Here is a 26354-nt window from a genome sequence, read left to right as displayed (position 1 = left end):
CACGATCCACTGAAACTGACAGCCTCACGGGCAGCAGGGGAATCCTGATTCCAGGTTATGGAAATATCTGGAAGCAGGATAGTAAAGGTCTTAAAAATGTGAGCTCTGTCTGACTTATCTCATTTAGCACTATGCCCTCAAGGTCCATCCCTGCTGTCCCAAATAGCAGGATTTCATTCTTTCTCATTGCTGAGTAATATCCAAAGATAGAATATCTATATCTGTACCTATATCTATATATAGATATAGATATATAGCCACACACACACACCACATCTTCTTTATCCATTCATCTGCTCAGGGACACTTAGGCTGTTTCCATATCTTGGCCATTGCGAATAATTCTGCAATAAACTCGGCAGTGTTATATGGTATCATTTATATGTGGAATCTAAAAAAGCCAAAATCATAGAAACAGAGGGTAGAATAGTAGTTACCAGGGGCTGGGGGGTAGGGGAGTTGAGGAGATGTTGGTCAAAGGGTACAAACTTGCAGTGAGAAGATGACTAAGTTCTGGAGATCTAATGCACAGCACTGTGATGATAGTCGACAATACTACAATATATACTTCAAAGTTGCTAAGAGACTAGATCAAAACTGTTCTCACCACAAAAATGAAATGATGATAATGTGATCTGATAGAGGTGTTAGCTAATTCTATGGTGGTAATCATATTGCAATATATACATGTATCAAATCAACACGTACACCATAAACTTACACAGTGTTCCATGTCAATTATTTCTCAATTAAAAGAATAATAATGCGAGCTCTGGAGTGAGAAAGACCTCTGTCTGTATTTTGATCCCACAACTTCCTAGCTGTGTGACCCTGTACAAGTCATTTAACCGCTCTTAGCCTTTATTTCCTCGCCTTAGAAAGGGGATGAGCGTTCACAGGCACCATCTCACAGGTTTGTAAGGATTCAGTGAGATGCTGCACATGACTGACTTAGCACAGTGTCTGGTGCCTAATAAGTGATTGATAAATCTTATGTATGTATGTATGTATTTACTTAGGCTGCACCGGGTCTTAGTTGCAGCATACGGGATCTTCGTTGCGGCACACGGGATCTTTAGTTGTGGCATGCATGCGGGATCTAGTTCACCCACCAGGGATGGAACCCAGGCCCCCTGCTTTAGGGAGTGAGGAGTCTTACCCACTGGACCACCAGGGAAGTCCCCTATTTTTTACTCATATGCTTTTCTGTGCTTAGACGGAGACCCCTATGTTTTATACCAGAACTCATTGATCCTGGCTTTGAACATCCAAGTACAGAGACACTCATAACAAAGGAAAAGGAGAAACATATCAAAAATTGCCACCTCTGCTGTCAAAAATACTACTTAGTCATCCTCAAATTCCACCCTCTCCATGATCCTCTTCTCCGATCCCACCCGAGGGAGATCTAATTGCTCCTTATTCAGGAGTCCCACGGTACTCTGGTCAGACTTCTGAGTCAGCATATGTGAGGACCCGTGTGGCTTAGTGAGGCTGACCATATAATTTATTGTTCAAATCAAGACACTTATGAGAGTGAAAAGGGTGCCATTAATCATTTCACTGGCACCACAGGAATAAACCAGGACTGTCCCAACAAAACCAAGGCAAAAGTAGCTCTATGCTTAATGAAATGAGAAGGAGCTTTGGTTTAGACGGAGCCCTTGTGCACAGTAGGCATTTAGCAAATGATAACTCTAATTTTGTGTACATGTAAATCATGAGCCTCTTGGGGTGGAGACGCTAGGCTTTAATTACTTTGCCACATCCCCAGAACCTCACTTACAGGAGGCCCGGAATCCACGAGGGGCTCGTTGAACCGGCCAGCAAGTGACACCTGTCACCACCTCCAGGGCAGGCATCCCCCCGCATGCAGGACAGCGAAGAGCATAATGACGCCTGTCCCCAGGAACCACAGTCCCAGGAGATCAATCACGGTTTGAGGTTGCCAAGATATGACTCACACAGGTACCAGGTGGAGAAGAGACAGAGCAACATCAGCTTCCATGGTGGGCGTCAGCCCCTCCTGGTCAGCAGGTCCTGGCCCACAGGGAGACGGTCTGCACCCCCCCACTCTCCTGCTGCAAGCGAACGACCTGTTCCGCCCCACCAGGAACAGATAGAGCAGTGGCGTTGACCAGGCACCATATGACACACGTGCTAACCAGAGCAAAGGAGCACGCGTTAAGTCTGAAATGGGGCAAGATCCAAAAGACTGCATGCACACCTGGACCGCAGAAGAGCCAGCCTGCATGTCCCTTGCACCCCTCTTGTTATCTTAGTCTCTAACTATCTTCATCTCATCCTGTCACATCTTTTAGTTAATGTTGTTGTATCCATATTGGGAAGAAGAAAACAAGGCAATCTTCTGGAGCGACACACAGACGAATTAGAATCCGACTCTTCCATCCATTGGCAATGTGGCATCATTGGATCCCCTCTGGACCTCCATTTCCTCATCTGTTAAATAAGGGCTAATGATGCTTGCTTTGATGGGCATCTACGGGCACTGCATGAGGAAATGTATTTAAAACGGTTCGGGGAATGTAAAAATGGAGTAGGTAGCCTAGTACCTGACATACAGAAAGTGTTCAAAAAATGTAGAGTTGTGAGGGAATGTAAGTTAGGGAGCTCTCCAGAGATGGGTAACTGGGCTGTTGAACAGTCATACAAGAGCCCAGATGAATCCTCTCCTCAAAGGCAGCCAGTGGCTTTCTCTCAACACCCCCCAGCATGCTATTTATGATCCCTTCTAACTTTGTTGAACCCATGGTTGAGGCTGGCTAATCTGTAACAACTGTCTCTAATGGTAATCTACAGTTTGTCTAATCCAATGTTTTAATATTAAGTATATAATGGACTGAAATAGAATTTCTCAAATTTATTCAGAGTAAACACAGCTTTGCAAATTAGCCACTTTGCCCCTTCCAGATGGTGGTTAGAAATGTTGGCCAAATGCAAGCATTTATCAGGGGCATTTATTTAGGGGCCAATTTGAGTTCAAAACCCTGCTCTCTTTACTTGTGTGCAAATAAACAGAAATAGACTTTGAGAATTTGAAAGCAAAATTTTTACACTGGCTGGTATATAAACAATCAATACCCAAATTGTTCTCAGTGTTCACCATCTTTGCTAGCATGTGAGGATGTAAAATGAGGTTGATAAGTCCTACCCATAATGAGCACCAAAGTCAAGGCTTCCTGCACCAAGATGATGTGCAGTTCACTTAAGCGCTTCCATCTGGAGCTTGAAATACTTTGATATCCTCATCAATATGTAAAAGCAACTTTAAAGCCATGATAAAGTATGAGGCTTTGCCATACTCTAATCCAAAAGATTTACCATGAAATTTAGGACCATTCCAACTGAGTTGCTAGCTAAGCATAACTGAATAACTCAAGGAACAATACAAGCCTAAAAGATTGGTTCAGTTTCCTGATGACTAACAAACATCAAATTTTACTTTCTAAGGTAGAGGCATGGAATAAAGATATCTCAAGTTGCCAACAACTGGAAATACCAAAGCAGATCCAGCCTGAGCTGTGAACATTTAGAGTTGCCCACACATAGCCAAGTTGGCTCTTTGGATGATGCTAAAGAGTGAATAAACCCAGTGAATAAATATACATTCCCAGCCCCTCCTATATCAAAGGATAAATACTATTTATTTATTCAATCAATGTTTCTTGAGCACCTACTGTGTTCACTGAGACAGACACTGGTAGAAGACCCTTCTCTCAGAGGGATTACATTTTTGTGGGTGAGACACCAAACAAACAAGCAAATGGATGATCAGATATTATGATAAATGGCAAAACAGAAAAACTGGGGAGCTATCATAGAGAATAATGGATTTGGGGGGAAGACATAGCCCTTTCTACCTTTTTATTATGCTTAATATGGTTTGTGAATATTTTCTCCAAGCATTTGACTTGTCTATTCATTTTCTTAATGGTATCTTTTGATAAACAGAAGTTCTTTATCCTCAATAAGTCTAGTTGACCAAGACATTTGCTTATATATTTATTTCTTTCTGTGTCCTGCCTACAAAAAAACACTGGTGATCCCCTGACTGCAAAGATATTCACTTATGTTTCCTTCTAGAAGCTTTGGAATTTAAGCATTATGTTTATATCTGTGAGCCATCTTGAATTATGTTTTGTGCATAGTGTGAGGTAGGGGTTAACAGTATATTTTTAATATGGTTATTCAGTTGTTCTAGTACCATTCATTGAAAATACTTCATTTCTGCAAGTGAACTACTTTGGCAGACTGTCAAAAATCAACTGAATTTAGAAATTTAGGTTTAATTCTAGAATCCCTACTCTGTTGCATCAATCTATTTTTCTATCTGTATGCTAGTACCACACTGTCTTAATTACTGAAAATTTATAGTAATATTTGAATTCATATATATAAGTTTATTAACTTTGTCCTTTGTTTTCAAGATTTGGCTATTTTATACCTCAACGCAGTAAAGGTCATATATGAAAAGCCCACAGCTAACATCATAATCAATTGGGAAAATGTGAAAGCCTTCCCTCTAAGATCCAATACAAGGCAAGGGTGGCCACACTTGTCACTTCTATTCAAAATAGTACTGGAAGTCCTAGCCAGAGCAATTAGACAAGAAAAAGAAATAAAGGCATCCAAACAGGAAAAGAGAGGTAAAATTATCTCTGTTTGAAGAAAATCCTAAACACTCAACAAAAAATCTACTAGAACTAAAATGAATTCAGTAAAGTTGTAGGATACAAAATCAACATACAAAAAACAGTGGCATTTTTACACAGAAACAATGAACTATCTAAAAACAAATTTAAGAAAAGAATCTCATTCACAATAGCAACAAAAAGAATAAAATACTTAGGTATAAACTTAAAGAGTTGAAAGACTTCTACACCAAAAATTATAAAACATCAATGAAGGAAATTAAAGGAGACACAGATAAATAGAAAGACAGCTTGTGTCCATACTACCCAAAGAGATCTATGAATTCAGTACAAACCCTATCAAAATTCCAATGGCATTTTGCAGAGAAAAACAGTCCTAAAATTTATATGGAACTGCAAAAGACTCCAAATAGCCAAAGCAATCTTGAGCAAGAAGAACGAAGCTGCAAGCATCATAATTCCTGATTTCAAAATATATTACAAAGCGACAGTAATCAAAATAGTATGATACTGGCACACTAAAGAGACACATAGACCAATGGAACAGAATAGAGAGTCCCGAAATAAATCCACACATTTACACTCAACTGATTTCAACAAGGGTGTCAAGAACACACAGTGGGAAGAGTCTCTTGATTTTGGGAAAACTGGAAATTCACCTGCAGAATAAATTGGAACCATATCTCACACCATATACGAAAGTCAATTCATAAATAATTAAAGACTGAAACATAAGACCTGAAACTGTAAAACTACAAGAAGAAAACATAAGGAAAACGCTTCCTCACATTGAACTAGTCAATGATCTTTTTTGGATATCACCTCAAAATACCAGGCAACAAAAGCGTAAATAGACAAGTGGGATTGCATCAAACTAAAAAGCTTTACCTTAGCAAAGGAAACATTCAACAGAGTGAAGACATGACCTACATAATGAGAGAAAATTTTTGAAAATCATTATCAAGCAAAAAAGGGGCGACTATCCAAAATATGTAAGTAACTCATAAAACTCAAGAGCAGAAAAATCAAATAACATCATTAAAAAATGGGCAAGGGCCCTGAACAGGCATTTTTCAAAAGAAGACACTGAAATGGCCAACAGGTACATGAAAAGTTGCTCAACATCACTAATCCTCAGGGAAATGCAAAGCAAAACCACAATGAGATATCACCTCACACTTGTTAGAGTGGCTATTATCAAAAAGACAAAAGACAACAAGTGTTGGTGAGGATGTGGAGAAAAGGGAACACTTGTACACTGTGAGAATGTAAATTGGTACAGCTATTATGAAAATAGAATGGAGATTCCTCAAAAAATTAAAAATAAAAGTACCACATGATCCAGCAATCCCACTTCTGGGTATATATCCAAAGGAATTAAAATCTGTATCTCTAAAACAACTATAGTTCAATAAAAAATAAGCAAAAATAAAATAAAATCTATATTTCAAAGAGATATCTGCACTTCTTGTTCATTATAGCATTATTCACAATAGCCAAGATATGGAAACAACCAAACTATCCACTGACAGATGAATGGAGAATGAAAATGTGGTATGCATATACCACAGAATATCATGTAGCCTAAAAAAAGAAGGAAAACCTGCCATTTAAAACAACATAGATGAACCTGGAGGATATTATGCTAAATGAAACAAGCCAGATACATAAAGACAAATATTGCATGGTCTCACTTATATGTGGAATCTAAAATAGTCAAATTGATGGAAGCAGAGAGTAAAATGATAGTTGCCAGGAGTGTGTCTGTGTGTGTGTGGGAGGAGTGGGGAGATGTTGGTCAACGAGTTCAAACTTTCAATTATGCAAGAATAAATTATGGGGACCTAATGTACAGCAATATGAATATAGTCAACAATGTTGTATTGTATACTTGAAATTTGCTAAGAAGGAAGTTCTTAAGCATTCTTACCACTAAAGAAAGGAAAGAGAAAGAAAGAAAGGAAAGAAGAAAGGAAGGGAGGGAGGGAAGGAGGGAGGGAGGAAGGAAGAAGTAACTATGTGAGGTAATATGTTAATTAGCTTGATTTTGGCTGTTATTTCAAAATGTATTATGTGTATCAAAATATCATCATACACCTTAAATATATATAATTTTTGTCAACTATACGTCAGTAAAAATGGGGATATCTGTAGAAACAGCTTGTCAATTTTTTCAAAAGAACCTTCCAGGATTTTATTTTATTATATGATCTAGCAATTAATTTGGGGAGAATGAACATCTTAATAATATTTAGTCTTTGTCCAGCAATTTTTACACTCTTCAAAGTAGAGCTAACGTACATGTTATATTTTTCCTAAATTATGTTATAGTTTTGATGCTATTATAAATAGAATTGTTTGCTTAAATTTTTTCCCAAATGTTTTGGGTCACTATAAATATATACTACTCTTTTTGTAAATTGAGTCATGTCAACTTGGTAGACTCACTTATTTGTTTGAAGAATGATTTTGCAGATTCCTTAGAATTTTCTACATAAACAATCATGTTGTATGCAAATACAGGTGCTTTTAAATTTTCCTTTCTAATATTTACGCCTTTATTTTACCTTATTGCACTTGCTAGGATTTCCAGAACAATGTTCAATGTTCAATGGAAGCGGTGAGACTGGGCATCTGTGCCTAATTCTAAATTTAGGGGAAAGTATTTGTATTTCATCAATAAATATCATGAGACCTGTAGCTTTTTCTGTATCCAGTCTGCTGAGGTTTTGTTGTTGTTGTTTATCATGAACAGGTGTTGGATTTTGTCAAAATCTTCTTACTCTATTGACATGATCATACTTTTCCCTTTATTCTTTTAATATATTGCTGGTTTCGACTATATATTTTGTTAAGGATTTTTGCATCTATGTACACAAAGTATATTGATTTGCAGTTCTCTTCAAACCAATTACTTTGCAACATTTTGGCATCAAGATTTTGCTGCTTCATAGAAGAATGTATGAGGTGTACCTCCTCCTCCATTTTATAAACAGGTTTGGGTATGATTAGTGGCATTTCTTCTTTAAATATTCACCAGTGAAAATTCACCAGCATCATCGTCCAACTTGCTGCTCAAACTCAAAAGTTATCTGAGATACTTCACTGTCAGTGCAAACTGATGCCTTCCAGCCCTTGAGGTCTGTGAAGAGGGAGCCAGAGGCCCAGAGTATGTGTTTTAAAAGCTGTTCCAGCTGTTTTAAACAGGTGCTTGTCAACGCCTTCCTAAGATATAGAGCAGGATGTAAAAATAAAAATAAGGGCATAAACAGATCGGTTTTATGATGAAAATGTTGCTGTGGAGTAATGTTTTATCAGAGACCTCCCATCAGTGTCAAAATAGCCCAAGGTAACCTAAGTGTGACCCACTACCTTTGCTGTTTACACAGTTTCCGTCTGCGCAGTCTTGCCTCTGTATGTGGCTGAGGCTTATATTTAGCTCAAAAGGTCTCAGAGAATTTATACGTCAATTAATTGTACCACAGACTTCTTCCCTAGCTGTTCCTCATTTAGTCAGAAGGGATCAGCCTTTTCAGGAGTTCGGACACGCCCAGACTTAGGCCCAGCTGATTTATTAAAATCTGCCCATCAGCTCCTCTCTTCCCTGCTGGTGGGCTGTAGGAAATATCAGACACCAACTACTGCCAACATTCTTGATATTTACAAGCGAGCATTTAGGAGGATATAAACTGTTAAATTATACATGCCGGTTTTCACGAACAGATTTAAAATGTGATCAGTGATCACAGTGATCAGGATTAAATGGCAAAATGCGAGCACAAAGCATTATTTCTTCCATACAGTTGGACATCAAAATACAGTGCCTTCGGGAACCTTTTTTTTAAAAAAACTACCATCAACCTGATACCAGAACTCATCCCACTCCCCTGTGAGAGCTTCCTCTGCAATTGGCTCTGGCCTGGAGTCTAGGGGTTCAGGAGTATCAGAGCAATGGCAATCATTTTTTGATGAAAGTTTCCTCCTCCAACAAAACTAGCAAATTTCTTTTCCCTCTGTGAGATTTTTCCCACAGATTCTCTGTAATAATTATGACAGCACTGAATATAAAAATGCATATTTAAGGGGCTTCCCTGGTGGCGCAGTGGTTGAGAGTCTGCCTGCCGAGGCAGGGGACGCGGGTTCGTGCCCCGGTCCGGGAAGATCCCACGTGCCGCGGAGCGGCTGGGCCCGTGAGCCGTGGCCGCTGAGCCTGCGCGTCCGGAGCCTGTGCTCCGCAACGGGAGAGGCCACGGCGGTGAGAGGCCCGCGTACTGGGAGGAAAAAAAAAAAATTCATATTTAAAAACACTGAAGTTTATATTTCATGTAAGATATTCTCATTTCTATGTATGTTTTAGTATAAATTAACACAAGCAATATAGGCACATGGCTAAAAGAAAAATAAAGGACCTTGTTGTTTATCCACTTGGCTGCACAGCAGACACTGGCACAGCATTGTAAATCAACTATACTTCAATTAAAAACCAATAAAGTACCGCAAAAGGGCCTATTTTGAAAAGTGGGTCTCCTCCCATGCTAGACTTTCCAGTGGCCACGATTTCAACAATTTCCTATGTCCCCTTCCAGTAATTTTCAATGTTGATATACAAATATGTATAGATGCATCCTTTGAAATCATAAGTGGGAACACACCACACAAGCTAGCCTGGACCTTGTTTCTTTTCACTGAATAACACCCTGGTAAGAGCTCCATCATCACCTAAGTCCAATTTCCTCATCTCTTCTCTAGATTTCTGCTGTAGCACGTTGAATTGAAATTCTTATCGAGATAACTAAAGATTCCAGGCAGTTGTAAGAAATACAGAGAGATTGCTTGCTCACCTTGCTCAGTTTACCCAAATGGCAACATGCTACAAAACTATAAAGCAGGCTATTGACATTAATGTAATCCACCAATCTTACTCCGATTGCCCCGGTTTTAATGGTTCCCATTTGTGTGTATGTGTGTGTACGCGTTGTATTTAGTGCTACACTTCTTTTTTCTTTCTAAGTTTGTGCATCCATCACAAAAAGTCAAAATACTGAATAGTTCGAAGGACACAAAGATCCCTCCTGTTGCCATTTTATAACCACACCCACTTCCCTCCTGCTGCCCACTCTCCTGTCCCTAATTCCTGGTAACCATTAATCTGTCCTTCATTTCTAAAATTTTGTCCTTTCAAAAATGCTATAGAGAGGCTTCCCTGGTGGTGCAGTGGTTAAGAATCTGCCTGCCAATGCCGGGTACATGGGTTCGATCCTTGGTCCGGGAAGATCCCACACACCGTGGAGCAACTAAGCCCATGCGCCATAACTACTGAGCCTGCGCTCCAGAGCCCGCAAGCCACAACTACTGAAGTCCGCGTGCCTAGAGTCCGTGCTCCGTAACAAGAGAAGCCACTGCAATGAGAAGCCCGCGCACCGCAACGAAGAGTAGCCCCCGCTCGCCGCAACTAGAGAAAGCCCGCGCGCAGCAACAAAGACCCAATGCAGCCAAAAATAAATAAGTACCATTTAAAAAATGCTATAGAAATGGAATCATGCTTTTTTAACTTTGGGGGATTGGCTTTTTTTCCACTCAGTGTAATTTCCTAGGGGTTCATCCACATTGTTGTGTGTTTCAATAGTTTATTCCTTTTAACTGTTGAGTAGTAGCCCATGGTATGGATATGCCACAGTTTCTTTAACCATCACTTGTTGAAGGACATCTGAGCTGTTCCCAGTTTTTGCCTATTAAGAATAAAGATGCTATGAACATGTGTGTACAGGTTTTTGTGTGAACATAAATTTCCAGTTCTCTGGGATAAATGACCAAGGGTGCCCTTGGTGGGTTATATGATAATTGCATGTTTACTTTTGAAAGACTCTGCGACACTAGTTTCAAAGTGGTCGTACCATTTTGCGTTCGCACACCAATGTAGGCGTGAGCCAGTTTCTCTGAATCCTCACCATCATTTGGTGTTGTCACTGTTTTTGATTTTAGCCATTCTGATAGATGTGTGGTGATGTTTCATTTTGGTTTTAATTTGTATTTCCCTGATGGCTGATGATGTTGGACATCTTTTCATGTGCTTATTTGCTATCTGTATATCCACTTTGGTGAAATGTCTCTCCATGATGTCTCTCGGTCATTTTATAATTGGATTTTCTGTTTTTTTGTTTTACTGCTGAGTCTTGAGAGCTTTTTATATATTCGTGATACTAGTCGTTTGTCAGATATGTTGCTTGCAAATATTCTCTCCCAATCCATAGTTTATCCTCTTCACATAGACTTTCACAGAACAAAATTTTTAATTTTGATGAGGTCTGGGGGCTTCCCTGGTGGCGCAGTGGTTGAGAGTCCGCCTGCCGATGCAGGGGACACAGGTTCGTGCCCCGGTCTGGGAGGATCCCACATGCCGCAGAGCGGCTGGGCCCGTGAGCCATGGCCGCTGAGCCTGTGTGTCCGGAGCCTGTGCTCTGCGACGGGAGAGGCCGCAGCAGTGAGAGGCCCGTGTACCAGAAAAAAAAAAAAAAAAAATTTTGATGAGGTCAAATTTTTATATTTTTCCTTTTATGGATCATGCTTTTGGTGTCAAGTCTAAGAACTCTTTGCCTAGCCCATGTTCCTAAATATTGTCTCCTATGTTCTTTCTAAAACTTTTATAGTACTATGTTTTACATTTAGGTCTGTGATCCGTTTTGTGATAATTTTTGTATAAAATATGACGTTTAGGTGAAAGGTTTTTGTTGTTGTTGTTGTTTGCCTGTGGATGTCCAATTGCTCCAGCACTGCTTGTTGAGAAGGCTATCCCTACACTGAATTACTCTTGTACATTTGTTAAAAGCAACTGAGCAGATGTGTGAGGGTCTATTTCTGGATTCTTGATTCTATCCCATTGACCAATATGTTTAGCCCTCCACCCACCGATACAACACTGTCTTGATTACTATAGCTATAGAGTAAGCCTTATTATCAGGTAGAGCAATTCCTCCCACTTTATTCTTTGTCAATATTGTTTTATATATCATAGGGCCTTTCCCTTTCCATATGCTTGAAAACAAATGTGCATTCTGTTGTTGTTGGACAGAATCTTCTGTATATGTCAATTTGATCCTGATTGGTTTATAGCATTGCTCAAATCTTTGTTGATTTTTGTGAGGAAGTTCTTTCTGTTGCTGAGAGCGGAGGTTTTAGAGTTCCCAACTATAATTGTGGATTTGCCTATTTCTATTTTCAACTCCATCAGTTTTTGCTTCATATATTTTGAGACTCTGATTTTGGGTATGCACACCTTTAGGACTGTAATATTTTCCTCAGTGATTGATCCTATTATATAATGTCCCTCTTTGTAGCGATTGTTTATTTATTTATTTATTTATTTATTTATTTATTTAACTTACTTATTTTTGGCCATGCCACGCGGCTTGCACGATCTTAGTTCCCTGACCAAGGATAGAACCTGTGCTCCCTGCAGTGGAAAAGTGTAGTCCTAACTACTGGACTGCCACAGAATTCCCTGTAGTGATTTTTTTAAATTGGAAGTCTACTTTATCAGATATTACTATAGCCACACCTGCTTTTTAAAGTTAATGTTTGCAATTTACATCTTTTTCCATGCTTTTACTTTCAACTTATTTATGCCATTGAATTTACTTATGACATTCACAAATAGTGTTGAGAAGGAATTTAAGCCACTGAATGCTTACATTAGAAATAAGCATAGGTCTCAAATTCAAAAAAACCTCAGTTCCTACATGAAGAAACTAGAAAAGCATTAAAGTTTTGTAAGGAGTATATATTTGTGTCATGTTTTTTTACTTGTGTAATCTTTGTCTTTTAATTGTTGTATTCACACATTTCATATTTCATGTAATTATGGATATATTAGCACTTGAATTTGTTGTTTTATTATTTGTTTTCTTTTTTTAATCCTTCTGGTTCCCATTCCTCTGTCCCTCTTTTCTTGCCTTCCTGTGGGCCAGTTAGACATTTTTTTAATCCCATCTTGATTCATTAAGTGTTTTTGAGTCTCTCTTTGTGCAGTTTTCACTACACAAGTGTAGTAGTTGCTTGGTGTATTACTTTATAAATATGTACCTTACAAAAGTTTACCAGTATCAACTATTTACCATTTCAGATGTGGAAACCTCACTCTCGGTTAGGTCTCTCTACCCTCCCCACTTTTAAATATAATTATTTTGAGTATTAGATGGTGTTATTATATTGTATTTAATCACTAATAATGCTTTATAAAACTCCTGAGGAAAATAGTTTACTATATGTACCCATATTTCTGCTTTTTCCATTGTTCCTTCTTCCTTCCTGATGCTTCAAATTTCGTTCTTTTATCATTATCTTCCTGTTTGAAGAATTTCCTTTAGCCAATATTTAATGGCATGTCTGCTAGTGAAAAATTCTTTTAGTTTTCCCTTGCCTGAAAATGTTTTTGTTTTCTCTTCATTCCTGAAGGATACCTGAAACAGAATTTGCTGTTGACAATTCTTTTCTCTCAGCATCTGAAAAATGTTGTGTCACTTCTGACCTCTAAGTTTTCAGATGAGAAATACATTTTTGATTTGGTGTGCCCCTCTAGGTAATATGTCATTGCTCTCAGGTTGCTTTTGAGATGTTTTTCTTTGTCTTTATTTTTCAAAAGTTTAATTAGGATGTGTCTTAGCATCTTTCTTTGATTTTCCTATTTATGGTTCACTCAGCTTCTTGGGCCTGTAGCTTTGTATCTTTTGCCAAATTAGAACTTTGCAGCCATTGTTTCTTCAAATACTCTTTCAGCCTCCCTATGCCTATCCTTTTGAGGCACCAATTATACAAACATTGGGATATTTTATTATCCCACAGGTCCCTCAGGCTCTGTTTCTTTTCAGTCTATTTTCTCTCTGTTGTTCGAAATGGGTGGCTGCTATGATTCTGTCTTCAAGTTTATGTCCTCTGTCATCTCCAATCTACAATTAAACCCATTCAGCAAGTTATTTATTTCAGTTATTGGAATTTTCAGTTGTATAATTTCCATTTGGTTCTTTTTTATGACTTCTACTTTTTGCTGAGATCTTCTATTTTTTCATTTGTTTCAAGAGAATTTGTAATTGATTGCAGAAGCATTTTTATGATAGCTGCTTTGAAATCCTTGTCAGATAATTCCAACATCTGATTCATCTCAGTGTTGGCATCAGTTGATTGCTTTTCCTCATTCAAGTCGTGATTTTCTGGTTCTTGTTATGATGGGTGGTTTTCAAGTGTATGTTGGACATTTTGTTCATTAATTTAGGACTCTGAGAACTATATAATTCTTTTATTTCGGCAGGCATTCACCCTGTTTTAGTTTAGCATACAGGTCTTGACCTAATTTTGTGGGCTGTGGTTCCAATGGCATTTTGTTTTCAGAGACTCTGTGGTGTTCTGTTGGTGGGCTTCATTTATCTGGTGCCCCCGGGGCTTCCTGTGTTTCCCCGCTGCTGATGACTGAGGGTTTCATAAGGTCAGGCTACAAGGTGCTCCCAGTGGGGGAAGGGAAAGTGATGTTGAGATTCCTTACCGATGCCTGCAACTGCTCTGGTGGTGTCTCTGGGTAGGGGGTAAAGACATGTTTAACTATGATGATAAAGAGGTTTCCAAGATCTGGCCGTTTGTCGTTGACTGGGTGCCTCCCACCTGCCCTGGTGTCTCCGGTGCATTAGGACAAATGTGCTTCCCAGACTGGGCCTCCGTCAGCCTTTATAAAAATGTTTTTTTAAATTTTAACACTTCTATGGCAGGATAATTTACATAATACAAAATTCATCTATTGTAAGCATTAAAAAATGACTTTTTTGTAAAGTTATAGACTTTTGCCATCAGAACCACAATCCAGCTTTAGAACATTTCCCTCACCGCAAAGAGTTTGCTCCTATATGTTTACAATTAATCCAGGCTCCCACCCCTAGCCCTAGGCAACCACTGATTTGCTTCAGGTCTCTGTAAATATGCCTTTTAGTGGCATTTTAATAAAGGGAATGGTACAAAATGTGGGGGTTTTTTGTGCCTGGCTTCTTCCGCTCATCACAATGGTTTTCAGGTTCAGCTATGTTGTTGCATATAATAATTGCGAATAATATTCCATTGACTAGATATGCCACACTTTATGTACTATGTGTGTATTGATGGTCGTTTGGTCTTTTGGACATTATGAGTAATGCTGGTATGAACAGCTGAATGCCTGTGTTTGTGTGGGCACGTGTTTTCATTTATCTTTGGCAGGTTTCTACGAGTGAAATTGCTGAGTCATGTTAAGAAATCGACGAGCTGATTCTAAAGTAATTGGACTACGTTTACATCCTTACCACCAATGTATGAGGATCCCAGTTTTTCCGTCTGATGAGTTACTTCCGTTATACCATATTTTAATCATTTAAACATCATTTCTTTTAGTTCTTTGAACATATTTATAACAGTGGCTTTGAAGTTTTTTGCGCTAAATCCAACATCTCAGCCGACTCAGAGTTGGCCTCTTTGGCTGCTTTCTTCCTGAATGCCGTTTCTCTGAATGTCTCATAATTTTTTGTTGAAAACTGGATATTTTCAACAAAAGTGTAGGAACTGTAGGTTGATTCCCTGGAGGCTGTTGTTGGCTGTGTTTTATTAGTTACTTAGTTAGTTAACAGACTTTCTAGATTCATTGAGTAAAGTCTGTTGTCCCTAAAGCCTGTAGCCACTAATGTTTTCACTCAGGTTTTAAAAAATTCTATTTTTTTAATTTTTATGCCTGCCTCTTAGGGGTCACCCCTGTGTGTCAGCATATCTTTGTGAGCAGCCAATGACTGGTTAGAGGTTGTGCTTAAAATTCTTGAGACACGGATGCAAGAGGGAGGGGATTGGGGATTATATGTATGCGTATAGCTGATTCACTTTGTTATGCAGCAGAAACGAACACACCATTGTAACGCAATTATACTCCAATAAAGATGTTAAAAAAAAATCTTGAGACGGTAAGTCTTCCACCTCTTGCGCATAGATTTCTGTGTGGGTTGGAGGTTACATACAAACTTCAGGCAGTTTACAAGTATGTCTCAGCTTCTACTTTCTACCAGGCCCTCTCATGTCTCCTCCGTCACACACCAAGCCTCACATTTGACCAGGAACTTAAGGAGAGCAAGGACTCTCTCTGCTCTCTCGGCATTCGGGCAGCTTTGAGCATGCGCATGGCCTTCTAGACTGCCACAGACACGTGGGTGCTGAGCAAGGTCCCCCATGGTGGTCTCATTTTGTGGATTTTCCGGTTAAGTTGAAGGCTAGTCTGTCAGTCTAGCTAGGCAGGCTGTGACACTGCCCTTCCTCCATTCATTTGTCACCAAGATCGGCTCTGTTTCCCACAATTCCTCGGAGCACAGGGGTTTTTCTGCTGCACTGCAAACCAAGTCAAGCCACCTGTGGCAGCAAAGTTGTTTCTTGTACAGCTTGTCCTACCATAAAAGAGAAGGCTGTGCTGATAGACGGAGGGGTGACAGGAGTAGCCCAGACTAAAAAGCGTCAAATTCCTACTGTTCTCGCCTGAGGTTCAGTAGTTTTTCTTAAAGAAACAATTCTCAGTTTATTATATGCCCTTGGTCGATTTCCACGGTCCAGAGACAGGTGTCTTGTCAGTTTGGTCCTGGTCTACAATTGCTTTTAGGGAAGAATATTCGCCGACCTCCTTTGGCCATCACCTACTATAGCCTTTAATGCTTCTCTTTGCTGCCCTTCTTGCGCTGTCACATTTCAGTCCTTACGAAGCAGCCGGATCGTATTCCTTCCCTACTTACAACACAGCACTGGTTTTCCACAGCGCTAAAAATAAAATCCAAACGCCTTAATGTGGCCTGCAGCATCCTGTATGATCTGGCCCCTGCTAGCCCCTCAAATCTCCTACCACCCCCCACTGCTGCCCCCAGTCTGCCCACAACGCCTGAGCCCCCAGTTCCCTTCTTTCTGTCCCAGCAACATACGTGCTCTCCCCTTCTCGGTGCGCTTGTACTTGCTGTCGCCCCACCCGCTGAAATGCACAATGACTGCCTTCTTCTCGTCACTTAGATCTCACCTCCTCGGAGAGGCCTTCCCGCTCCAGCCAAGCTGAAACACCCCCTCCAATCCCAGAGCTCCATTTCATTTTATTCACTGCACTTACTGCAAGCAGTAATGACGGCGTCGGTGCTAGTTTATTGCCCAAGCCGAACCTTCCAGTGACAAGCTCCGTGAGGGCAGGGTATTTGTATCCCCTGGCACCTAGAACTGTGGCTGACACGTAGTAGGTGATGGTTGGGCATTTTTAATATATAAATTTTAAATATATATATTGGATACCTTTCCATATTTTTATCATTTTTGTAACGGCTGCATATTTTCCCACTGTGAAATGTACTACCGTTGGCTCCCTTGAACGTCCGTATTACTGTAATGACTCAGCGTCACACGAGTTATGGGAATGGACCTTGGAATCAGACAGACTTGGGTTCAAACCCTGGATTTACTACTTACTAACTATGGAATTTCATACCAGTTCTTAATCTCTCTGTGTCTAACTCAGTTTCTTATCTGAAATAATAGTATCTGCCTCACAGAGTTGTAGTGAGGATTAAATGACAGGATGTAAGAGGCTCGGGATCGTGCCATGCTCCCAGGAAATGGAAGTGAAATTGCTCTATTTTGCTTTCGCCTGAAGAGGCAAAGTCCCTCCCTAGTGCTTTCCCCTCCCTGGCAATCCTTCGCAAGAAAGACATAACCCAGCCCAAAGAGACTAACTGAACTGCTCCCTTCTTTTCCACGTGACCCTCCCTTTGTACAGACTCTGATGGAATCTGGGAGCAGCGGTACGTGCCCAGCGAAGAGGACGAGGCTAAGGGTGCACCCAAGCGCATTAGTTGAATCAATGGCAAAACGGAGACTGAAAAATACCTTCTGCCCCTCCTGCCAGAGTTAGAGGACTGGGGAATTCCTGGGACCCCGGGAAATGGTGAAATAAAATGAGGGGAACTGGTTTGACTGAAATTTTCCCATGAGAAAGTCAGCCACACTCCAGCCGCCACTGTGACTTGTGCCCCTGGCGTTTGGAACCTTGTTCTTAAATCAGGAGAAAGGTGAAGCAGCAGCGGACTAGCTTACTTATCAGGAAGAAAAGCGGCACGTTCTCTGGAATCTGAGAATGTACGTTCTTGGCTTTTGCCCATAATCAAAAAGTACTGACAAGCTGACACCCAAATAGGAGATCACTGCTGTCTACCTCACAAAATTAAACATCATTACCTTATCTTGATAGATTAACTAGAATTACACAACCAATGAGGCTTTCTGCGATATCACCCACATTCAGGAAGTTGCGGGGATCATTAATGTTGCTTTCTTCTACGCGAACACCCTTCTGTGAGCCTGGCCTTTCCTCCCATCATCTGGCACAGCTCTGTGATCAACCTACACAAAGCGCCACCACGTGGGAATGGCTACAAACCCTGGCGGTCCTGCGGCAACCTAGACACTTTCCATCCAGAAAATAAGAATTTGGACTTTGAACGAGCCATTTCTTTTTATGTTTTTTTCTCTTCCTCTTCCAACGATGAATGTAGTAAGTCTCTAGCTAAAGGCATGTTGATTCTTTCACAAGCCCCGCCCACCCACCTCTCTCGCTGATATTCTAAATATATGTCCTGTGTCCAGACGGGAGGGGGGATGAGAGGGATAGAGGGACCAACAAATATTTATTTGATTTACATCTTATCTTGCAGTAAACTGACGCTGCTGGAAAATGAAATTTGATACCTCAGATTTTTCTTAAGCACAATCTTATAAAAACAGAAAAAAGAAGTCTATTTTATACGTGGCAATACTATTGACAGAAGGTTAACTCCAGATAACAAAAGCTGAATAAATCTGGCTTCCTGTCATGTAACCCAGATGTGGGAGGCTCTCCCCTTTTTGACATAAAAGGCATCCTTGCCAACCTAGCGCGGCACCAGGGGACTCAGTTTGATTGCCTCTTGCACCTGAGCACTTGTTTGTGATGTCTTCTCCTGCAGGTAACCAGTAGAGGCACCCCTTACTAATCCAGCTGTCAGGGGGATGCCTTTCCAGCACCATCTTCTTCTGAGCAATGTCAACCAAACTATAACATATGCAGACCCATGACATCCCTTCCCTCCGACCTCAGCACAGCGCACACCAGATTACAAGGTGAGAATACAAAATTCTTTACTGAAGAGGGAGAGAAAGAGAGAGTAAATGGAAGTCGTGGTCTTTTGTAACCTAATCACAGAGACTCCAGTCACTTTTGCCATATACTGTTCACGAGAAGTGAGTCACTGGGAATTCCCTGGCAGTCCAGTAATTAGGATGCCGGGCTTTCACTGCTGAGGGCACAGGTTTGATCACTGGTCGGGGGACTAAGATCCCGCATGCCACGTGGTGCAGCCAAAAAAAGAAAAAATAATAATGTGGGGATCCGTGGAGCCATTTTAGAGACTGTCTGCTCCTTGTGATACTCAGTGAAGGGGCTACTGAAACCCAGGGAGAGAGGGATTATCTTTTCAATATATGGTGCTGGGTTAATTGCATATCCATATGGAAAATTAACCATGACCCTCGAATTGTATACAAAAATTAACTCGAGATAGATAGTAGACCTAAATGTAAAAGGCAAAACAATAAAACTTCTAAAATAAAGTATCAGAAAATACCTCCATGACGTTGGGTTAGGCAAAAATTTCTTAGAGCATAAAGAGTACTAACTACAGATGCAAAGATTGATAAAGTGGACTTCATTACAATGACGAACTTATTAATGAGTTTAATTAAAATATAAAAAAAATAATATATTAGCTGAATTAGCACTAGCTACTAAAACAAACAATGCAACAACGGTTTATTTCTCACTCACATTACAGTCGAATGTGGATTAATTCTCTTCCAGGCAGTGACTCAAGGACTCAGAGTGCTTCCATCTGGTGGCTTCGAGGTCACACTAATGTCATCCAGACAGCAAACAGGGGAAAGAGTTTGGAAGAGGCAAACTGGACACTCACCCATCTAGGTGTACAAGTGACACATGTCATTTCCACCCAAACTCCATAGACTAGAACTAGTCCATGGCCAATCCAGCTGCAAAGGGATGCTGAGAAGTGTAGGGCAGCTCGGGTCTATCCACGAGTGCTAACAGACTCTGCCAAGAAGAGGAAACGGAAAACAAACTACTGATCACTTTGGATACTGTTACAACTTTAAGTTGCAAGAATTTTGAAAAGGACACAGAAAAATAAATGTGAAGGAAATAAATGAACTACTACCTAAATGAAAACATTTAGACATTCAGGTCATCTCCTGCTCATCCTGATTTGTAAAGATCCTTTTTCTGCCATCCTGACCACTGAGACCACTTGAAGGATTTACATTGGACAGAGCAGAAAGGTCCTGGCAAGAAAGAGATGAATAAATCCTGAAGATGAGAGGAAAGAACAAGACCAGAGTCAGCAGCACAGGCTAGGTCTGGGGAAGGTTTTGGAGAGGTTGAGAAAGAAAAATGAGAGAGTTTGGGGCATCTGCACTGGGGGTAAGCAATTGAGAGAGAAAGACAGGGAGGAAGAAGTTTTAGAAAGAACTTCATGAAGGTGTGACAGACACTGAGATTGGAATGGGGACCTATGGATCCTTCTGAGACAACATCTATAATGCTAATTACATTGTTTTTTACATCTTTTTCTTGATGTTCAGAATATTCTTTCTCTGACTGTGACTTTGTGCCCAGACTGGTCAATAGGTAGGTGAGCTTCATAAAGATTATGTAAATTTCTTTAGAAAATTCTGACAGGGCTTCCCTGGTGGCGCAGCGGTTGAGAGTCCGCCTGCCGATGCAGGGGACGCGGGTTCGTGTCCCGGTCCGGGAAGATCCCACGTGCCGCGGAGCGGTTGGGCCCCTGAGCCGTGGCCGCTGCGCCTGCGCGTCCGGAGCCTGTGCTCCGCAACGGGAGAGGCCACAGCGGTGAGAGGCCCGCGTACCACCAAACAAAAAAAAAAAAAAAAAATTCCGACAAACACTTGCATTAAGTGCCTACTTTCAAGAGGTGATAGCAAAGTAGATGTTGTGTGGAATGACTGCATCTGCTTCCATGTGGCTATAAGACCATTATGAACCACGAATGGGGCTCTTATGCCCAGGAACTTAGACCCCCCACTGGATGTCCTCCCATTGATACCAGCAACTGATGCTTCAAATGGTAATTTTAACGTCAAAATGAGAACAGCCAGGGCACCTCTACTGGGAGGTTAATGAACAATGAGAAAGGCAGATAGAAGCGAGCTGATGTGTAAGAAAGAGCAGTATCTTTGGAGTCAGGCAAGCCTGAATTTTCATCTGGGTTTACTAGTTAAGCTATATGACACTGGACCAAGTATTCAAGATTTCTGAGTGCCAATTTCCTCCTCGGTAAGATGGTAGGAAGGGCATTACCTCACAGTGTTAGGGGAGGGGTGTTAAAGATCATACGTATGAAGGACTCAGCACGGTGCTTGGTGAAGAGCAAGTATTTAATATACATGAGAGCCCTTCGCCTTCCACCTCCACTTTCTGGATGCCAAAGTTCAGGGAACGAGATGAGTAAGGCTTTGCGTAAGAGACGGATGATAGGGAGAATGTTCCCAGGACAAGAACAGTACAAGGAAAGAACTGAAGGTGAGGAGTGGTCATGGCGTTTGCTGGAAAGAGCAGAGACTTTGGGAGGGAAACTACAGAAGACAAGAGTTGCAAGACAAGAGGCCTTACCAGACTGCCAGGCCCTTCACGGACTGGCCCTATGACCTCTCCATCTTCACCTTATACCCAACCCTAGTCTCTGAATTTCACCAAGAGCAGCCCTCTCTCAGTTCCTTGAATAGTCTGTGCTTTCTCTTACACCTCTCTCCCACGGGGCCTCTGCCGATGCTGTTGCCTCTGTCTGGAAGGCTTCCCCCATCTCTGCATCCTTTACTGTTCATTCCTATTCATCCTTTATATATTAACTCAAATGTCAGGCAAGCCTTCCTTGAAAACCTCAACTAGGTCAGACCTGCTCTGAAAGTAATCTGTAACTTTCCCTTCTATCACTAATCACAGTTTGGAATCATCTATTACTTTGGGTAATTCTTTATTTGATGTATATACCGCCCCCCCTCACTGGGCCATCATCTTATCCCTAACATCTAGGGCATAGAAAGCCCGCCATAAATGACTTTTCAATGGATGAATGAGTGAGTACATGTCTTCTGATGGGATTAAAAGTCAATCTTGTCATTCAAAGGTCTCTCCAATAGGCTCTCTGGCGAAGCAATGACAGATTTGTCTGGACTACCCATAAATGTCCCAAATCTCCAGCCCGGAGGCAGTGCCCCATTGCAATCTTCTTTGCAGGCTGAGAGTTGATGGATAGCTCTCTAGTAATCCCTTTTGTATCACCTAGCTGTGTGTGCTACCTGTGAAACTGGTCTCAGAAACTGAAAGGTAATTTAGACCCACTCCCTAAATGCTATACCAAATGCTTTATATAAAGGACTCAAAACCTCTGCTTAAATGCTTGCTTTCTGAGCAAGGGCTCTCTCTGCTGACATAAGCCAATAAGAATGGCAATGTGGAGGTAAAGCCAGAAGCACCAACTTCAACTCTTTTGCTACTTTCCGACTTGTAAATGATTGGTTTGGAGTCTTATTCTGTAGATCCCACAGGGAAGGCCTAGAATCAGTTTGCAGAATGACAGAAGCTTGTAATTCACATAAGAAACAATTTATCAGAACTGCTTCAAGATGAAATGGTTGGCTACTGTAGAGCACAGGGAACTATATTCAATATCCTGTGATAAACCATAATGGAAAAGAATATGAAAGAGATTATATATATGTATAACTAATTTCTGCCATAGAGCAGAAATTAACACATTGTAAATCAATTATACTTCAATAAAATAAAATTTTTGTACAAAAAGATTGAATGGTTGGGACTGGAAAGCAATGAGTTCTCTGTCACTGGAGGTATTCAAGAAAAGACTAAATAAACCCGTTTACAAAATTACTGCATATCAGATGGGGAGGAAAAAGAGAAGACCCCTGAGATTCTTCCCAACAGTGACACTGGGAGATTCTGAAATGGGTGTTCTTTGAGCTGTCTCTCTAGTCATGCGGAATGGGTTTACACTGAACCATCTCCTCTCTTCCCTGGATTCCCTTGACCCCAAGAGTCCTCTGGCCAGGATTGGGGTAGAGTCCGCAGCCAGGAAACATAACGAAGTTAATACTCTTACAGACACTGAACCCATGACTTTGGTTCTCATTAGCTCCGTCCTCTAACCCCCGCAACTTCACAGGCACATTTCTGATAGGCAGCAGCAAAATCAACGAGAGAGACAGAGAGAAAGAGGGGGGGGGGGAGCACCTCACACCAGGCAAAGTGATGTAATCCAATGACATCTATTTCATCATGATAACTTTGTACTCCTGTTTAAGAATGAAATTTTCAGGGGTGATAAAAATTAAAATGCTGGTTTTGAAGTATTCTGAGTGAGAAATTTTCTATCAAAGCCAGAGGAAACGTTATGCAAAAGGCTTTGCAGCTTCCACCACGAGAGACATAAATCTCACATATTAATAGATTTGACCTAGTTGCAATCATAGCTTCATTCTCATCTTGTCTCCCTCCCGTGTTTATTCTGTATTTGGCTAGCTCACTCTGAGAGTCCGCAGGATATCCGTGGATACGCAAAAAGAATGAGAAGTAGGCAGTTAGCATGATAATAAACAGAAATGAAAATAAACCGGGCTCGAAGATATTTCAGTGTTGCTAACGACTTTAAATTATTAGGGAGATACTTTCGGTAGATTACTCCTTTCTGCTCGTGGACGCCGCAGAGTAAGCGTCGTTGACGTTTTCCACGCCCCCTCCACTGCCATCATGTCTAAGTCAGAGTCACCCAAAGAGCCTGAACAGCTGCGGAAGCTCTTCGTTGGAGGTTTGAGCTTTGAAACAACCGATGAGAGTCTGAGGAGCCATTTTGAGCAGTGGGGGACGCTCACAGATTGTGCGGTAATGAGGGATCCAAACACCAAACGCTCCAGAGGCTTCGGGTTTGTCACATACGCCACCGTGGAGGAGGTGCGCACGGCCATGAATGCAAGGTCGCACGAGGTGGATGGGAGAGCTGTGGAACCAAAGAGGGACGTCTCGAGAAGATTCTCAAAGACCGGGTGCACACTTAACTGTGAAAAAGATTTTTGTCGGTGGCATTAAAGAAGACGCTGAAGAACATCATCTAAGAGATGATTTTGAACAGCATGGGAAAACTGAAGTGACTGAAATCATGACTGATCGAGGCAGTGGCAGAAAGAGAGGCTGTGCTTTTGTAACCTTTGAGGACCGTGACTCCGTAGACAAGACTGTCATTCAGAAATACCACTCTGTGAATGGCCACAACTGTGAAGTAAGGAAAGCCCTATCTCAGCAAGAGATGGCTAGTGCCTCATCCAGCCAAAGAGGTCAAAGTGGTTCTGGAAACGTTGGTGGTGGCCGTGGAGGTGGTTTTGATGGGAATGACAGCTTTGGTCGTGGAGGAGACTTCAGTGGTCGAGGTGGCTTTGGTGGCAGCCGCGGTGGCGGTGGCTATGGTGGCAGTGGGGATGGCTATAATGGATTCGGTAATGATGGAAGCAAATTTGGAGGTGGTGGAAGCTACAGTGATTTTGGCAGTTACAACAATCAACCTTCAAATTTTGGACCCATGAAAGGAGGAAACTTTGGAGGCAGAAGTTCTGGCCCCTATGGTGGTGGAGGCCAATACTTTGCCAACCCCCAAAACCAAGGTGGCTATGGTGGTTCCAGCAGCAGCAGTAGCTATGGCGGTGGCAGAAGGTTTTGATTACTGCCAGGAAACAAAGCTTAGCAGGAGAGGAGAGCCAGAGAAGTGACGGGGAAGCTACAGGTTACAACAGATTTGTGAACTCAGCCAAGCACAATGGTGGCAGGGCCTAGATGCTACAAAGAAGACATGTTTTAGACAATACTCATGTGTATGGCCAAAAAAACTCGGGGACTGTATTTGTGACTAATTGTATAACAGGTTACTTTAGTTTCTGTTCTGTGGAAAGTATTCCAACAAAGGGTCTTAATGTAGATTTTTTTTTTTTTTTGCACCCATGCTGTTGATTGCTAAATGTAATAGTCTGATCACGACGCTGAATAAATGCGTCTTTTTAAAAAATGTGCTGTGTAAAGTTAGTCTACTCTGAAGCCATTTTGGTAAACTACCCCAACAGTGCGAAGTTAGTATTCCTTCAGGGTGATGCCAGGTTCCATTCAAAATTTATTTACAACCTGCTCTGGTGGAGAAGCTATTGTCTTCTGAAACCTTGGTGTAGTTGAACTGACAGTTACTGCATTGTGACCTGGAGTTCACCGTGAAAAGGGTCACCCAAGCAAAGTCATGGAGTCTTTTGATTATTAATATGATTGCTGGCGCATCCTATGCAATATATCTAAATTGGATTATGGTACCAGATATAGATGGGAATGAAGCTTGTGTATCACCCTTATCATGTGTAATAAATAAACAATTTAATACCCTCAAAATAAATAAATAAATAAATAAATACTTAGGGCTTGCAAATGATTGGTCTTTATTACTCTTGCTGTCTCCGATTTAAGATCATACATTAGATTAGCTCATTACATAGTTAGACCTTCAATTATGCTTGATGATGGCAAATATGAAAAGGCGTTCACTGGGCTACCTGTTGAATTTCCTATCACCCTCCCCTCAACTAAGGAAGAGCTGTAATGAATCTGCTTAGCAAATCTCTTTGAACTTTAGAGTCACACAGGAACTCAGAAAGCATCTAACTCAGAAATTCTCAATTTTCCCATGAACATCGTAGAATCTGAGGAAAGCCATAGACACTTTTTCAGAACACTGCACATACGTATTTACACACACACACACACACACACACACACACACACATATACACACAATTTGCATACAGTTGCCTGCAGCTTAGAGACTGCCATGAAGCCCATCCATGGAGCCCAGATTAAGAAGTGTTCCCATGCAGACTTTTCCTTTGAAAGACAAGGAAGCTAAGTGTAAAGACCTATCTAGATTGATCTTCCCAGAGACGCTGTTCCAATTGCAATCTGATTAAAAAAGACAATTCTAGAAAGAAACTGAAGACATGAGGTTTAAGAGATGTCACCTGATTTAAGAAACACTATGAATAAACTTTGAGAGTCAGGAGTCATTATAAAATGTGGGACTTGCATATATATTTTCTAAGTGGAATATCATTTTTACGTGACATGTCCAAAAAAGAACAACGGCCCTTCGACCTGCTAAACTTGCTACACATTCTTTTATTTCACACTGTCATGTATATTTTAACATATAAGTCTACACTTTCCTTCCTGCTAGTTTCTTTTGAAATTGCACATATCAGTTTAATTATATTTTCCTCTCATTCTAAGGAAGGCCTACAAAGGTATTGTTTGTATGGTTACCTGTTTGTCTATTTGCTTGAGGAAATAAATTTAGTGTGGACCCACTGATACATGAAAAGGTTTTCACCTTGCAGTTAAGCTTCTTGAAGAGCAAAGTGAAGATTTACACATTGTCCAAACCCTGGTTGCTTCCATAGTCTCTGCATTGGAATTATTTCCCTGGGGTACCTTTTTATTAG

General features: G+C 40.9%; 1 pseudogene; it reads left to right on the top strand.

The window, feature by feature from the left end:
- Window positions 1-23580: 23580 nt before the first annotated feature.
- LOC131748015 (heterogeneous nuclear ribonucleoprotein A1-like) lies at window positions 23581-24621 on the top strand (annotated as a pseudogene).
- Window positions 24622-26354: the final 1733 nt, after the last annotated feature.

Source organism: Kogia breviceps, chromosome X, assembly GCF_026419965.1.
Source record: "Kogia breviceps isolate mKogBre1 chromosome X, mKogBre1 haplotype 1, whole genome shotgun sequence".
Classification (NCBI taxonomy): Eukaryota; Metazoa; Chordata; class Mammalia; order Artiodactyla; family Physeteridae; genus Kogia; species Kogia breviceps.
The sequence above is the reverse complement of the archived record's forward strand: the minus strand, read 5'-3'. Positions and strand labels throughout refer to the sequence as shown.